We start from the raw sequence: 18,223 nt of genomic DNA on the forward strand, positions 1-18,223 counted from the left end.
GTATAAATGGGAGGCATTTTCTCTTTCCCACCCAACAGAAGACAGCAACTGTGCCCATACAGCCCAGCCAAACCATACCTTCTTCAGCTTCACTCACTGGGCAAGAACCAGTGCCAGCTCCTATGCCACCCAGTCAATGACAGATGGCAGCCAACATAAGCCAAATCCATGCTAAACTGAGATGCATGAACAGCAAACAAGAATAGTGTACACACTTCCACTCTATAACAAAAGTCACAGGATACTTTGGTGAGAGCCTCAGAACACATCAGCATAAAATAAATACAAATACAACAACCCTGCAATGCCCTGGAGACAACAGATGACTTTAGCTCACACATAGAAACAAGAGAGAATGGCTGAAACAAATGACCAAGATGCAGAGCCAGAAAACATTTCTAAAGTAAGAAAATTAATGGAACTAACTGAAAAAGAGTCAAAGAATGATATTTAGGTACCTTCAAAATACTGACAGAAAGATTGAGGAAAGGAAAACACAGAGAAAAAAAAAAAAACTTTAGAAGAATACAAGAAAATAGTACCAGAATAAACAGATAAAATAAATGCAAATTTTGAAATAACACAAAACCTGCCATTAGAAATCCAGAAGATTAATACTAAGATTTCAGAAATAGACAATACATTGAAAGACCAAGGGAATAGATTCAGAGCAATGGAGGCTTGAATTAGTGAGCTTGAAGATAAATTTCTCAATACTAGTGTGCCAGAAGAACAATAAAAAGTTTTCAAAAAGAATGAAGAAAATCTAAGAGTTATGTGGAACACTATAAAAAGGAACAACTTGTGGGTGATTGGAATATTCCAGAACAGGAAGAGACAATAAAAAGCACAGAGAAAATTGTCAAAGAGTTGTTGGAGGAAAACTTACCTAACATCATGAAAGATGAGAAGATAAGCATACAAGAAGCTGAACAAACCCCAAACAGGATAGATTCCAAAAGAAAAACATCCAGACATATCATAACCAAACTTTCCAAAATCAAAGACATGAAAAGAATCCTGAAAGCAGCTCAGGAAACACGAAAAGTTATCTACAAAGGAGAACCAATATGACTAAGCTCTGATGTCCCAAAAGAAACCATGCAGGCAATTAGATGACATATACAAAACTCTGAAAGAAAAACATTTCCAACCAAGAATCATATACCCAGCAAAGTTGTCTCCCAAATATGACACCAAATTAGGACATTTCTAATAAACAGAAATTAAAGAAATTTTTAATGATCAAACCAACTTTACAAAAAAATGCTTAAGGGTGTTCTTTGGACTGAGAACTGACAACAACCATACATACCAACACCACCCAGAAATCAATCCAGATGTAGAAGTATTTTAAGTAAAATAGGGAACCAAGAAGGGCATCACTTTATAATGAAGTCAATTACAAAGCAAAAATAGGGAATAGTGTAGATGCAGAACTTCTAAACGGCAAGGAAGTTAAGTAGATTTCAAGATAAAACAGATTGTTTAAATTAGGGGAAATTTAAAATAAATTACAGGATAACCTCAAAGAAAATGAATGCACCTTCACAACAAATTTTTTAAAAAAGAGAAAGATTTAGTAAACATCAACACAACAGAAATGATAATAAAACCAATAAATAAAATTAATTCCATGCAGAAATGTATATGAAACAAAGAAACCAGCAACACCACAAAAAAGCACACAGCAAAATGCCAGCAATCAATTCATACCAGTCAATAATTACACTGAATATAAATGGACTAAACGTATCAGTCAAGAGACAGAGAGAGCAGAATGGATAAGAAAACAAGGTATTTTAATATACTGTCTACAAGAGACATAACAAAAAGATGAATACAGCCTAAATGCCCATCAAGAGAAGAAAGGTTCAACAGCCTTTGATACATACATACAGTGGAATACTATGCAACACTGAAGAACAATCATGAATCTGGGAAACACCTCACAACATGGATCAATCTGGAGAACATTATCCTAAGTGAAATTAGTCAATTACAAAAAGACAAATATTATATGAAATCAATGTTGTAAAAAGTTAAGAAAACGTTTGCTTAATAAAAGAAACAATATATAATGATTACAGGGGGAGGTGGGAAGGGAAATAATTCACAAGCTAGTTGGTAGACACATGTTAACATGGTTGACAGAGACAATATACAGCAATAAAGACGTTAGCAGAGGAAAGATGAAGGTTGTGGAAGACACAGGAAGGAATGCAATAGTTCCAGTGAATAAAGGTAAATACTGTTCATTGTTGGTACACAGAGGGAATGCAATCATTGTAATGAAGCAAAGTACATGATTTGTTGAATATAAAACTGATGATCTGCTCTGTAAACCTTCACTCAATTCACAATAAGAAATTTGAAAAAAGAAAAACCACAAAAAGGAAGTGGGATAAACTGTTGTTACATGGAGTGGATTGCAATCATTGAGAGGAAACAAAGTGTATGATTTATTGAAAGCAAAACTGACCATCTGTTCTGTAAACCTTCACTCAATTCACAACAAAAAGTTTAAACAACAATAACAAATAAACTGTGCATCTACAATAAATAAATAAATGATGTATTGAGCAAATCTGCTGTAAAGGGCCTCTTTAAAGTGGTAAGGAACAAAGATAAGGATTAAAGTGAGCCTGATCCAAGCCATGGTATTTTCAATTGCCTTATATCCTAGTGTGGTGCTGTAGGATTAGCACTGGACTGCTAACCACAAGGTTGGCGGGTCAAACCTATCAGCCACTTCAAAGAAACTGTCTACAAGGCCACTCGGGTTGGATCCCACTCAGAGCACTTAACAACAATATATGTATGTGAAAGCTGGACAATGAATAAGGAAGACTAGAAAAGAATTGATACATTTGGACTGTGGTGTTGGTAGAGAATATGGAAAGTGCCATGGACTGCCAGAAGAACAAACAAATCTATCTTGGGAGAAGTATAGCCAGAATGCTCCTTGGAAGCCAGGATGGTGGGACTTTGTGTCATGTATTTTGGCCATGTTATTAAGAGGGACCAGTCCCTTGAAAAGGACATCATGCTTGGTAAAGTGAAAAAGAGGAAGACCTCTAACAAGATGGATTGGCAGCAATAATGGACTCCAAAATACAACAATTGTGAGGAGGAGGATGCAGAACCGGGCAGTGGTTCATTCTGTTGTACCTGGGATCCCTCTAAGTCAGAACGGACTTGATGGCATCTTATAACAACACAACAAGGTTATTATTAAACATTCACACCAGCAGGAATCTTACAGCTACCACTAGTGTCAGAGTACTCAGTAAACAAGGTAAGCATGGGCTTAATTGTGTTTATTTACTAATCTATAATTTCACATTTTTTTCCACCACATCCAAGATTCTGCTTCAAGGTTTGGCTGGCATCTGTCTGTATTCCAATTCCATAGAATCTTCCTATAGAATCAAAGTCTTTTCAATACTACAATCCCTGACAGAGATTGAGGTCTCAGTAAGGTAAACAGAGACATAGTTGTACTTCTTTACTAATCTGTAGTGAACAGTTTCACATGTTTTTGTTTTGTTTTGTTTTGTTTTACCAGAGAAGGCAGAAGAAACACAATAGACTTTAATAGGGAGGCTGAGATACTTTGGTCCCAGGTTAGTCAGACAGACTCAAAGTTAGAGCTGGGAGGCAGAAAATGGACTGAGACCAGCAGGACTGGAGCTCTCTGAGGGGTGGAAGCCCTGTGAGCTGTGGGAGGCAGGGCTGGGCCATGCAAGGGCCCTGGGCCCCGAGACAAAGGAAAGATTTCAGCCCACTCTCCCTAGGCAACCTGCCTGCTTCCTGCCCACCCCCAGGAGCTTTGCCAGGATAGAAGTGTACCCCTGAGACAGCACTGGATGCTCAACAAAACATTGCTTAGCAAACAAAGCCAAGCATGTGCCTTTGCTTCCTCTTGCCAGCCCACATTGGAGTACCTTAGCATGCCCACCTACAGATTATGCAGAGATCCTTCTCCAGGGCCAGTAACAGGGTAAGTTGGTAAAAGTCATGCCCATAGTCTGTCTACCTATTCCACTGATTCCACCAGGAGGTGGGCAATCCTGAGCACTTGGGGACCCTGGCCTTCTCTCTATGCCTTTTTCTCCCACAGGCCTGCACCTGCATCAGATTTCGAAGGAGAAATAATCACTGTTTCCAGATTTAAACCCAAAGTCTCCCTCCACTTCTCCCCTTTCCTTGCTCTTCTCTATGAACTTGCTTATTCTTTCCTTTTCCTTCCACTGAGTGGGACTGAGCACCCTCTCCCTAATTAGGTTCTCATTAAACAAGCCCTTAATACATACCAAAGGAAGGAGGGTTGTGCAACATAGCACCCTCACAAGTGATAATTAAACACAGATCACAGCAATTAAGCAAATCAGGGAGCTAGAAAGGGGTGGGCAGGACAACTGTATTATATACTTAGGGAGGTACTGGAACCCACATGAACCTCAATTGCAATAATACAGCTTTGGAAACTGCTTTTCAATTTCAGAAAAGCATGTCTGGTTGGGTTATCAAAAATCCTTTGGTCTCATCTGTGAGACTGAGTCTGCTATGAGGAGAGGGACTAGCAGGGCCCAGGATGTGGCTTTGCATCTAGTCTCCACAGTTGTGAGAACTGCTCTGGCCTCCAGTGCCTCCTTACTCCCTTCCTCATGGTCTAGAGCCTCCACAACCCTCCAGTCCATAAACACAGTCCCTACTGATCCACCCCTCATCACACTTGGTTAACTGGGAGAGATCTTGGACTGACAGAGCCTGAGACTAGATTCTGCCCCACTCAACCATCAATTGACCATATACTTCTCTTTTCTGAATCATGATTTCCTCTTCCCTGTGAGCTATGTGCTATGGTTTCCAAAGTTCCTACCAACTCAGATGCCCCCAGGAAGTATCTCCAGCTGTTGGTCCCAAAACCAAACCCACTGTCATCCAGTCAATTCCGACTCATAGCCACCCTGTATACGGTTTCCAAGAATGTAAACCTTTATGGGAGCAGACAATCTCATCTTTCACCTGAGGAGTGCTTGGTACATTGAAACCCCTGGCCTTTTGGTTAACAGTCCAAAACCTAACTCACAGCTCCACCAGAGCTCCTTGCTATTGGTCCAGTTGTCTCAAATTTCATTTCCCCCATTAGACTGAAAGTGTCCTGACAGCAAGAATGCTGGCTCTATCCCAAACACTGAGCAAGGCCCCTGTGAGGACTCAATCAGTGACTGCTTGGACAAGGCCCAAGAGGGGCCCTGGTCATATTCAGTGTACCACCCACAAGTCACTCTGCTCTTTCCTGGGCTCCCAGAAAGGTAGCTCAGAGGTTCATCCAAATCTGCTCCAACAGGCCCTTACTTAGTCTACCTAGCTAAACAGTCCTTGGAGGGCACGGGGGCCTTCATCTGGAAAAAAGTAACAAGAATCAGCCCACAACGCACCACCCCCAACACACACACACATACTCACAGTTTGCAGAGCCTTCGTGATTATCCACAGAAGCCCTGCTTCTATGAAAATTCTAACTGCAGCCCGTTAGCAGAGAATCAACTCAATGGTAACTGGTTTTGGATTTAAGCTTTGGGACTGGTGCTCCACCACCATATCAGGTGGCAGGAGAAAGGGAGGTCAGAGGTGTTGACAAGTTGGCAGTTTAATAGTGATGTTGTGGGTGTGGATTCCTCAATGACTCCTCACCCCTGCCAGGGCCACCTGAGATGGGAAAAGGGGGAGCCAGTGTGAGTGGGAAGGTGGCTTGGGTCTCACTAAGGCCAACTTCATTAGGGTTACTGTGAGGTCAATGTGATAGGGAAGACACCAGTGTTTTCTATCTTGCAAGAGGGACATATTGAACCAGTCAAACTAAGTGAAAGATAGACTTTCCTTCCCTGCCAGGTTTGCATACAGTTTACATCTGTAGAAACAGCAGCTACTCCCTGGATGGGCTTCTGTCTCCCAGATTTCAGCACAAATACCTACAACCCTGCCTAACCCTTTGGAGGTTGGGGGTAGCGATGGAGCTGCCAAAAGCTAAATCTGACCAATATAAACAGGAAGAGGTGCAGGTGCCAGAGATGGAGTCAGTTTACACTGAAATCCAGCTATGATTTATGAGGTTATATTCTGAACTAATAAATAGCATCCCTAATCACCTGGAGTTTGACACTCAAAATTATCATGTGCATATTAATAGATTGTTAATAAATGCTCTATCCCCTTTTTGGCCTATGTGCATTTCTCCACAGGTTCATATTCACCCCAGAAATGAAGAGCCAGTAGCAAATTAAACAGATCTCATCTACGGAATCTCTTTGAAGGAACATGGAAAAAGACCCTTCCTAAAAGGTGGCTTCGACATTTCCCCAAAGCCTTCCAGCCCTTCGCGTGGAGCCACAGGAAAGACACTGGATACTGGAGGAGGCAGAGGGCAAAGGAGCATAGAGAAAAAGGGCCCGGAGAGAAGGGACACCACCCTGCCCCCACTCTTGCCCACTGGCACACGTCTGATGCCTGGGCAAGGAGCATCCAAGTTTCAAAGAGTGGGGGAGGGAGGGTAAAAACCACCATTCCAACAATCACACGTGCAGCCCACCTTGCATCTCTTAGGTCCAAAGCACAGACCGGACCCCAGAATGCAGAGTCTATGAACTCAGGAGACTCCTCTGCAGCCCGAGGATCCAGTTCCAGAAACCTGGAACTGCGGGCGACAGGAACCAAGAACTAATTGGAAAATGACGGGTCGATACGACAGGAAGACACGCACAATCTATAGGGAGCATCGCGGGTCAGAGCCTGGCGTCCGGCAAGAAGCTGGTGGTCACCGCGCCCATTTCGCGCCGCACTGTTCCACAGCCCACCCAATCCAAGGCACCCTTCCTCTCGAGTGTACCCTGGGAGGCAGGTTGAGAAACCAAGTTAACGCTGTCTTACCCAAAAGCCCAGTGCCCAGCCATCTCGCAGTGGCTTCGCCTCGGTTCCCAGCCCTGGGCATCGTCCTGTTCTCTCTGGAGCAGTGGTACGGGGATAGGATGAGGGGATGGGATACCTGACCCAGCCACGCTCTCAGCCCGCGGTCGTCAGTCGACCCCAGAGCTGCCAAGAGCTCTGAGCCGCGGGTCGGGGCTCGGAAAAGTTAGCTGGGAGAGATCGAGGGGAGGGCTCCGGGGGTGGCGGGACCGGAGGGGGCGGTGCGTTTGCCAGCCGCCTAGAGCCGGAGGTCGGAGCTGCAGCGGGAGGGGGGAGGGGAGGAGCGAGTGGAGGAGAAGGAGGACGGCGGAGGTGGGCGCAGAGGCGAGCTGGGCTGCACCTCTGCTCTGGAAGCGCTCCAGCCGCAAACAAGGTGGTGGCAGCCGCGGAGCTGAGGGCGCCCCCGCCCGCTGTGCACTTGGCCTGGCGCGCTGCACCTTGTGGTCCGGGTGCCCCTGGAGCACCCCGGGACCCTCAATCCCACTCCAACTCGGGCTAGGTTGCTGCAGTTTATCACTGCAAGGCTGGTCCGCAGCAGCCCGCAGTATCTCAGGCGCTGTGCTGCAATTAGGAATTTATTTTATTTATTTATTTATTTATTTATTTAAGGGGGCGGGTAGAGGTGGAGCTTTTGGGTAGTTTGAAGACTGTTTTGCTACGTTTGGTCGAACGGGGGTAGGGTTACGGCTCCCTCTCCCGGGAGCCGCGAAGGGATCACTTGAATGACCCTGGCGAGAGCTGCCGCAGCCCTTAGGCTTATACGGACTTGCCCCAGCGCTGCGGCATCTCCCAGCGACCTCGGACCCCCGCGCCCGCCCGCCCGCCTGCTGCCGCCGCGAGTTCATCAACTCCGCGGGTTGCTTTAAATCTCTGGGAACTGAGCTTCCGACTGCAAACTGCCCCCCTTCTCACACCCTCCCCCATTTCTTTAGACACTCTTCGGAAATAATGATGCTGGTGGTTAATGCTCCGGACAGGCACTACCTTTCAGCCCTTGGCGTCTGGCCTCCTGTCCTGGACCTCGCTTCATCATCCCGCGGTACCCCGAATTCTCATTTTTACCCTCTCTGTCTCTGTCTTTTCCCCCTGCACAAAGAGTTCCCAGTCTCCTTTGGAACCTGCCTCCAAATTCAGCAGACTCCCTTCTGCCTCTCTTATCCCTCTCTTATCGGATGCAGATGGAGGAGTCTAGGGCAAACTTGGGGGTCACAGCCAGGTCAGAGGGCTGAGGTGAACCTGCAAACAGCAAGTCTTTTTCTAGACAATTATAACTTAAAATGAGTGGTGCTGCTTGGGGTGGTTTGATAAATACTATATAGCCTTCTCAGCACCTCCTTCCCCATCCATCCAAACCCTTCCCTTCATCATGAGTCCTTCCGCTAGTGTGTCTGTAGACAAAGTCAACCTTGGAAACCCTACTCTGTCTTCATGGCCTGACTCCTGCTACAGCTACACCCAGCCCTCCTCAGGCTGGCCTTAACTTGGGGTCTCTGGGTGGGCTTCAGAGAGATCATGAACCCCTTGGAGCTGGATGCAAAATGTTGAATGTATTTGGTTTTTGATTCAGGAGAGAGTATGGGTGCCTCTCCTCAGTGGAGTTGTTAGAATAGATGGTGATTCTGTGGTTAGATATATGTATATACTCTGTGGATGCAAATCTCACCACCACCATTTACTTGGCTTTGAACAAGTGACTCAGTCTTCTGCTGCAGCCTCTGCTCCTCATTGGTGAAATGGTGAAAGTAGTGATATTTGCTGCATAGGATTGTCAAGAGCAATACCACTCTTGTTATTATTGTTAAGTGCCATTAAGTCAGTTCCTACTCATAGTGAGGCTAGATAGGCTTTCCAAGTAGTGGCTGGTGAGTTTGAACCACCAACCTTATGGTTCAAACCAACCTTGTGGCCCACTGCTTTATCCCACAATACCACACCAGAACTCCATTGTTGTTGTTGTTGTTAGGTGCCATCGAGTCGGTACCGACTCACAGCGACCTATGTACAACAGAACGAAACACCCTACCCAGTCCTGGGCCAACCTCACAATTGTTGCCACACTTGAGCCCATTGATATTGCCATTTTGCCACTCCATCTCACTGGAGGTCTTCCTCTTTTTCTCTGACCCTCCACCTTACCAAACATGATACCCTTCTCCAGTGACTGGTCCTTCTTGACAATATGTCCGAAGTAAGAGAGATAAAGTTTGGCCATCCTGGCCTCCAAGGAGCTCCAAGGAGGTCTCTGGCTGCACATCTTCCAACACAGATCTGACCAACACTCCACAGACCTGGGCAAAGGAGACTTCAGTCCTGGGCACCTGATGTAGAGGGTCTTCTTCAGTCTTCCTCTGGCCATGCCCCTCCTCACTGAAGAAGGAGGTTATGGGACCAGCAGAAGTCCCGAGCACCCCTCTAGAACTGTGCTCCAGGTATCTGAAACCCTAGAGTTCCCTGCACAAATGATCCAGAGTCCATTTCCAAGGACGTTGGGGGCATTTCCCCAGGTCCCTCCTCTCAGATGGGCACACATAGACCTGGGGAGTAGCCAAGAGGCAGCTGGAACCTGTAGTGCAGGTAGGCATTTGCAGGCATGCATGAAAGCCCCAGTGGATTCAGGATCAGAGAAGAGAATAGACCAGGAACTGGTGTGAAAATTCCGTTTTGTTTCTGGTCTTCCAGGTTCTCATGAAGGAAAATGAATCATAGGTGAATGATAAAGGATATTTTAGCACTTGATTATTACTAATATTTAGACATATGTGATTTCCATTTGTGCTCTTGCCTCAGGCCTCGAAAACATCTGAAGTGAACTTGGCTATGAAGATTGAATGATAGAATACCCAACAGAATATTAGTGTTACTAGAGTATTACTAGGTAAATAGTCCATTCATTTTTACTCTAGTTATTCTCTTATTATTCTTACTATTTGGGGGGTCTGTGGCCCAAAAAATCTAACACTTCCCTCCTCTACTTACTTCCCCTCCCCCACAAGGTCCCACACACTGCCCTCAGCACTCAACAGGGCCAAGCACCCACACTGCCCACTTTATTTTTACAGCAGGGGTCATATTTCTCAAAGCAAGAGGCTAGAGTGAGAGAGGAAGTGAGCCAAAAGGAAGGAAAGTGACCCCTGCCCAGAGAAGGGGGAGGGGGGAAGGCTCCCTGGATATCTATAGATCCTGGTGACAAGTTATGGGACCTAATTTCCTCACTGTCCTCTCCTCCATCTTCCCTGCTGCCTCACTGCTCACAGGTCTTAGAGCTGGAAGGATCGTTAGGAACCCCACACACCTCATAAATGAAGAAACAGGCCCAGAGAGCTCTGATGAGTTGCCCAAGGTCACAGAGAACATTCCTGTTCAAGCCAGGATTAGAATCTCCCCCATTCTTTGGTTCCCCCACTCCACACCCCCAGCTTTCCTCTAAAGAACACCAGGAGGGCTCCGCATATGGGCCGAAAAAGTGCTTGAGAAATGCATTAGCAGCTAAAGGTTTTTTACATTTATAGAGCACTTTCCTCAAAAATTCTCAAAAGCCTTTCATATAGATGAGTCCATTGATCAGCTTAGAGGACCCTCCTGAGGATGCCAGAGTAGATGGAGACAGACAAAATGTTCTTCCTCTCCCACCTTTTGAAAACTCTTTTGCTGATTGAACCCCTCTTCATCCAGTTCAGAAACTCCCAGTCACAGGGTGGGGTTGGGAAGGAGTGGACCCCTCCCCTGACTGCTGCTGGAAATCCCTGGAGGGCAGGATGGTGTCTTCTATGGTCCCAATGACCAGGCTAGATTCCTGGTGATGGGGTAATGCACACTCGGGGCCTGGGTGGCCTGGCTCAACAGTACCTTGAAGAACAGGTTTTCGGGGATACAGAAATGGATCAAGCCTTGTGCCAAGGAGCTGTCAGAGAACTGTTCACGCTCAGGCTGGAGGAGATGTCCTAGGTTTAAGGGGAAGGAGATTGTTTCCTTAGGGAATTCATGTAGGATTCTTTGAAGCATCAGATTCAGTTCATCCACCCACCTCTTCCTCCTCCTCCTCCCAGCCCTCCCAGGGAGCTAGATTGGAGCTAGAAAGATCCTTAGGAAACCTCCACATCTTACAGATGAAGAAACAGGCCCAAAGAGCTCTAACGGTTCATTCTCCTTTTCCAGGAGGGGCCAGCCTAGAGAGGAGTCAGTGTGTGGTGGGGGCTGCCGAAAAATAATGGGGGCAGAGCTCCAACTTCCAGCCTCCTGGAGCTGGCCTTACACCAGAAGACATTCATGCTTTGGGGTGGTGTCACCTTACAGAGAGGACCAGGGTAGGAAGATGGTAGGCAGGCTCAGTCCCCTGTCAGTTCCCACCTCGATGGCCAAGACCCCTTGCAGAGGAGGAAGGAAGGGAACTGGAGAGTTCTGATGAGGTCTCTTGAGCTATTTTGAGAGGAGTTCTTCCTAAGTAACAAGAGCCTGGCAGTGCCTCCTCCCCCTCTGGCTCCCCTATTGCCCTTGCCAGCTTTCCTCCCTCTCCCCCTTCCTTCCCCATAAACCCTCGTGGTTGGTTCCTGTCGGGGCATTGCAGGTAACAGAGCTCAGTTAGGAGTTTGGCGCTGACTTGGCTTTTCGAGCCAGAGAACATTGGGCTCTGCAGGGAGGCCCCCACACCCCCACCTCATAGCAGCTCTCCAGCCTCAGATCAACACTAAGAGCAGTATCTGATCTTCACTGTCCCTGAGCTATACCCTCTGGTTGTAAACAGGGCCCAGTCTTGGGACCTGACTGTGGATCTGCGGGCACCAAGAGATTTCTCTCCATGCATTAACTTAAAGTTAAATGCCCACAAATCCTTCTTCCTTTTACGTTGGGTGGACCCTGCCTGGACAAGCTTTGGGGAGCCTCCTAGTGCACATACAGCTGTTTCCTGTCCCTCCCTATTTGCCCTATTCACCTCTAGCCCAGAGTGCCTGCTGACCTCCAGCCAGTCTTAGCATCCACTGAAGTTTGGCAGGTGCTGAGGGGGTTAACAAGACAGCATGCACCAAACCAACCGCAGGCACGTGGCTCAGCAGTCCAGCAGGGAACGCAGCACTGGCCACCTCAGCCCGCCACTCCCCACCCCCATGTCCAGAAGGCACCTGGCAAGACACGCTCCCCAGCAAGTTGGAGTAAAGATAAACTCCTCTTGAGCCCTCCTCCCAGGAGAGTCCGATGCTGCCTCCCACTCATCTTCACTTTCTAAGGGTTCTGGACACAGGCAGGTAGGTAGCCACCTCCTCCATCTTTCTCTCTCTCTTTTTCTGTGTTCTTCCAGGTTCCATCCAAATATCCTTTCAGGCAAATGGGGGTGGGGAGACCCAGACAGATGAGCTCATTGGGAGGAGGAGGGCAGAGGAAGGAGGGACCAGAATGCTGCTTGCTGCCGGATAGTCCCAAGCTGAAGAGGGGTGTGAGCCTGCTTCCAGGAGCAGGCGTCTGCTTCCCTCACTGCAGCTTCAGAGATAGGGTGAGTCCTGAGCATCCCTTTATTCTGGGTCACAGTGGGATGGGGTACAAAGCCCTGGGGCAGGATCCCAACCACCCTACACAGTACCCCATAGCTGTATTTACTTTTCTGCTTCATGGGTCACCAGGCTCCCCTGTCCTCTCATCAGTGGGAGATGGTTTGGGGTTAGAGACATTGGAAAGGTTTGCCATTCATTGCAGTCTGACTGCCTATAGGACTGACTGTCTCGTTAGCTCAATGTCCAGATGTCCTCCTGGTCCTGTCCCTAACTGAGCACATGGAAACAAACCAACCCAGTCAGAGACATCAAATGGTATGGAGCACCAGGCAGGACTTTCCAAATGTTCTGGTCCCATTACCTATGAACATTTTAGTAGAGTGCAGTGGGGCTTGCAAAGGGGCATTACTGGGAGAAGAGGGAAGACTCGGCTAGGAGATGTGGCCACAGAAGGTAAGTGCCAGGTGGTAGGGCCAAGAGGAAAGGAGAGAAGATGGCATCAGAGGAGCCATCCCAGAGTGGAGGGCAACTTCAAGAAGTTGGAGTGTAACTAAGGCTGAGGATGGTGAGACACAGGGAGAAAAATGGCCAGTAGGTGGTAAGAAGAGAGAGGAATAGGGTAGCTGGGAGGTGAAGATAACCAACAGAGGCCCAAGCTGTATGCGCAGAGCTGTGGGTCATTGGTCAGGCCATGGAGGGTGCAGGGATGTTAGGGGTCTAACGGGAAGCCTTTGCTTTGCTTCCAAACCATTTTACTCTTAAGTCGTCATGATCATTTTGAGACCGGCACCAAGTCGTCTTTCTCTCACCTATCCCATGCCTTGGTCTAGTCTTTAGACTGCAAGAGGTCAGTCCACCATCCTTTCTAGTAGTGTGATGGGATGGCTTTGGGTTTGAATTCTGGCCGTGCAATTTATTAGCCAGGCCCCTTTGCTTAAACCCAGACTTATTCCAGCACAGCCTCAGTTTCTTCATCTGTAAAAATGAGAAAATAATGCATATTTTGTAGAGTTGTCGTGAGGATCAAATAAGCTGATATATGAGGAGACTTCAAAAAGTTGATGGAATGAAAATAGAATTTTACCAAGGACTTTCTGTAGCCCCCTCATACATGGAATCCCTATCTAAGTACCAGATACATAATAGGTACTCAAGAAATTGTAGCTATTCTTATTAGTCTAGTCAACTCATACCCACTCCCACCCTACCCCACTATGCCCTGGCACCTTTCCAGCCTGGATGTGAGTAACATCCAAGAGCCCTTCCACCAGGGTCAGGCCAGTGAGAGAGGAAAGTGTAGGTATGCTGGGGCAGGCACGGCAGAGTCCACAGACTGGTAAAGCTGAGGGCTAAAGGAGGAAGAGACAGGGGGCATTGTGATTCTTTAATCTACAGTCTTGACTGGGAGGACAGAGGAGTGTTGGACCCTGGCTGAGGGCTTGCTTAAACTTGACTAGATTTTTGGCAAGATGGTCACCAGTTCCTACTGGGCTCCCCTCCTATTTCTCACCTTGCGTAGGGGCTCCCCGCTTCCCTATCAGTTTAAAAAGAAACAGATAAAAATTTACCAGGGTACAAAGATAGGATAATAGTGTGACTGAATAAGCAGGTGGGAGAATAGGAGTTTGTCCATGCTTACATATCATATTTACCTTCTGGTAAGCAAGAGTTCTGGTATGGCACTGTGGGTTAATGTGCTGGACTGCAAAGTTGGTTTGAAGCCCAAGGTCAGTGGTTCAAGCTCACCAGCTGCTCCTCAGAAACCTTATACAGGGTTGCTATGGGTCGGAACTGACTCGACGGTACTTAGCAACAACAACAAGGAGCAAGAGTTGGAGTCCTGATGTGGCACTGCAGGATAATGCACTGAACCTTAGGGTTGGTTTGAATCACAAGGTCAGCAGTTCAAACTCACCAGCCACACCTCCGAAACCCTATACAGGGTCACTATGAGTCTTAACAGACTTAACAGGCACTTAACAACAGCAACAAATCAAGAGTTAGAGGAACACTGGTGATGCACTTGTTAAAGCATTCTGATTAGAACTTCAAGTCCAGCAGGAGAAAGATGGAGTAGTCTGCTTTTGTAAAGATTCTAGGCTTGGAAATGTTATTGTCGTTGTTAAGTGTTAAGATCCAACTCGTGGCAACCCCATATAGAGGTCCTGAGGAGCGGCTGGTGAGTTTGAACTGCCGACTTTGCAGTTCAAATCGACCTTGAAGTCCAGAACATTAACCATTGTTGTTGTTGTTAAGTGCCATCAAGTGGATTCTAGCCTATAGCGACCCTGTAGAGAGTTTCCAAGGAGCAACTAGTAAGATTGAACCACTGACCTTGCAGTTCAAAGACTTTACAGTCTGACGCATTAGCCCACAGCGCCACACCAGGACTCCAGGGCATTAACCATGTTGTTGTTGTGAAGTGCCATTGAGTCAGTTCCGACCCATAGCGACCCTGGTTTCCAAGAAGCAGCTGGTGAGCTTGAACCGCCATCCTTGCAGTTCAAACGACTTTGCAGTCTGGCACATTAACCCACAGCGCCACACCAGGATAGAGCAGCCCTATTCTGTCCTACAGGGTCCCTGTGGACTGCAAGAGTTAACCCCAATCTATCATTTGAATCCAGAAAAGAGAGCCACAGGGGGGCTATTGTCAGTAAACTTAAAAGACATCTAAAAGTACTTACTGATCTAAGAGTTGTCTCTCAACACCCCAAGATATACTTGAATACTTTCCGGGATGGAAACCTCATTATCTTTGAGAAACTCAACTCTTTGCAAGGCTTTGACTTCTGCTGATCAATAACTGTCTCTGCCCTCTAGCCCAAATGTTTTGCCCTGGGACAGAAGAGACTAAGCCTGATCCTTCTTCCCTAGCCCAGGCTGCTGTATTGGCCAACAGCTGTAATGTACACTTCCGCTCTTGGCTGAGCACACCCTCTTCTGTCTGTTGGCCTTCAGGAGGTGCTGTCAATGTGTGGAGACAAACAGTTCGTTTCGTTGCCAGCTGTTTACAGGGAATGGGTCCCAGCTGAGAAGCAGAGGCAGCTGTGGCGGGGATAAAAGTAAGGTTGCCAGGGTTGTAAAGGAAAGCTCTTTCCATGGGATCCCAGGTAGCCAAGCTCAGTGTCTAGCATCCATTTATCCCCACCTCCAGCCCCCACCCAATAACTCCTGGACTTTCAAGGTCATTACTGCCAGAGAGAAGAAACTCATCTATTCCCACCACCAGAGGCCTCTTCAGCACTGAAGGAATGTGAGATCTTAGGCTGTCCTCCACCCATGAAATAGAAATCAAGGCCCTTTGGAGCACTCATTCACTGGGCAACCAGAGTCTGTCCTAAGAGGTGGCCAGTGTCTCTGACATCAGCATGGTAGAAATCAGCCAGGAATGACTGAAAACCTGGTATCAGGATGAAAGTTCCGTGAACAGGGTAGGGAACAATGCTACCATGCAATGCTACCAGGACTATCTGAGCAGAGTTCTTGCTGAGCTCTTATCATGAACCATATAAGTCCCTAAGTGCCAACGGAGGAGGCCTGGAGACCTAGTGTCCTATTGTCCTGCATCCAACTGCCCATGTCCCATCAGGCACTGCCCCAGCCCCTCTCATTGAGCTTTCCCAGGTGCACTTTTCCTCAAAGACATGGAGTGGAGGATCCCATATACAAATCAACATGAGCAGATTACTCTTTGAATTACAAGAATGGGACCGTGGAGATAAAGGACAAGAGTCTTCTTAACTATGGACATGAGATCAGCCCAGGCCTTGGCCTGGGGAAGAGAGAATTGGGATCTAACATAAGCTCTGTCTAATGCTTAGACAAATTGTGTAACTTTGGGAAAATCACTTTCCCTCTCTGGACCTCAACTTTAAAGTTTAAGCCCTTATAAGAAGTATGAGTTCTTCTACATCAACTCAGATCCAGCTGGGAAGGGGCAGGGCAGGAGCCTGGGGGTGTGTGTACTGCTGTGTTGAGTGCTAGTTAGTCCCAGACTAGGTGCGGGCTGTGGGAAGGATACTAGACCTGGAGCCAGATACAACATGGAGTCTGTGTTGCTGACTCATTATTTGGCCTTAAGCAAGTCACTGCTCTGTTCTGAGATATTCCCTGGGGCCCCTCTTGTCTCTGAGATTCTAGTGTCCTGCCCATTCCTTTTGTCCTTCAAGAACTGCCCTAGGGACTCTGAAAGCCTCAGCATATGGATCCCAGTTTGCTGGAAGCAGGCAGTGGTGATGGTGGTAGTGTGCTGTTGAGTCAGTTCTGACTCATAACAACCTAGTGTAAGATTTCTGAAGCTGTAAATCTTTACAGGAGCAGAAACCTTCATCTTTCTCCCACAGAGCAGCTGGTGGATTGAAACTGCTCACCTTGAGGTTAGCAGCCCAGTGCTTACACAAAAAGTAGAAGGCAGGTCCATACACAAAATAACATGGCTCAATCACACTGTTGCAGTATAGGAATAGGATTCTGGGATTTGGAAGCTAAAGAACATGAGTCTTGTGGCTGTTCCCATGCCCTAAAAGGGGCTCCAGAAGAAGTGAAGGAACAGTGTAGGTGGAAGGACTCTTGGAGTAACGTTGTTATTGTTGTTATGTGCCGTGGAGTCAGTTCCGAATCATAGCGACCCTGTACAGGGTTTCCGAGGCTGTAAATCTTTACGGGAGCAGAACGCCTCATCTTTCTCCCACAAAGCGGCTGGTAGTTTCAAACTGCTGACCTTCCGATTCGCAGCCCAATTCGTAACCACTACGCTACCAGAGCTCCTTCTTGGAGTGATACCTCCACCTTAATTGAAGGGTACAGGAAGCCATTGACCAATTCTAAAGTACCAGTTGTTGTTGTTGTTAAGTGCCATCAAGTCAGTGTCAACTCATAGTAACCCTATATAAGGTTTCAAAAAAGCCGTTGGTGGGTTTGAACCACAGACTTTGTGGTTAGCTGTCCAGTGTATATCCTACAGTGCCGCACCAGGGTGAAAGCTAACCCTTCCCATTGCAGCTCATTCCCTAGTTAAAACTACCCCACCCACTCGACACAGGTTGGGCCAAAGAGTATCAGTATAGGAGAGGCATCCAAGACAAAACCAACCCTCACTGAAGCCAGACCCACCTCATAGCCTCAAAGTACTCTGGGAGAAAAGCCCTAGATGAAGATGCTGCTGGCTTGTCTCTACTCAGGAAGGGACCAGCCAGAATCCCCAGGCCTTTTGATGCTCAATCCAATTCCCTTGCCTCCGTTTTCCTATCCACTGTTGTTATTAGGTGCCATTGAGTTGTTTCCAACCCATAGCCACCCTACATGCAACAGAATAAAACACTGCCCAGGTCCTGCACCATCCTTACAATTGCAGCTATGCTGGATCCCATTACTGCTGCCACTATACCAATCCACATAGTTGGGGGTCTCTCTTTTTCACTGACCTTCCACTTTATCAATAGGGACTGCTATCCTGATAATATGCCCAAAGTGTGAGAGACGAAGTCTGGCTATCCTGGCTTCTAAGGAGCATTCTGTTTGTACTTCTTCCAATACAGATTTGTTTGTTCTTCTGGCAAGATCTTTAAAATTCTTCTCTAAAACATAACTCAAATACATCACTTCTTCTACAGTTTTCCTTATTCATTATCCAACTTTCACATAAATATGAGGTTATTAAAAATACCATGACTTGGGTCAGGCACACCTTAGTCTTCAAACTGACATTCTTGCTCTTCAACACTTTAAAGAGGTCTTGTGCAACAGATTTGCCTAAGGCAGTATGT

Source organism: Chrysochloris asiatica, unplaced genomic scaffold, assembly GCF_000296735.1.
Source record: "Chrysochloris asiatica unplaced genomic scaffold, ChrAsi1.0 scaffold00008, whole genome shotgun sequence".
NCBI lineage: Eukaryota > Metazoa > Chordata > Mammalia > Afrosoricida > Chrysochloridae > Chrysochloris > Chrysochloris asiatica.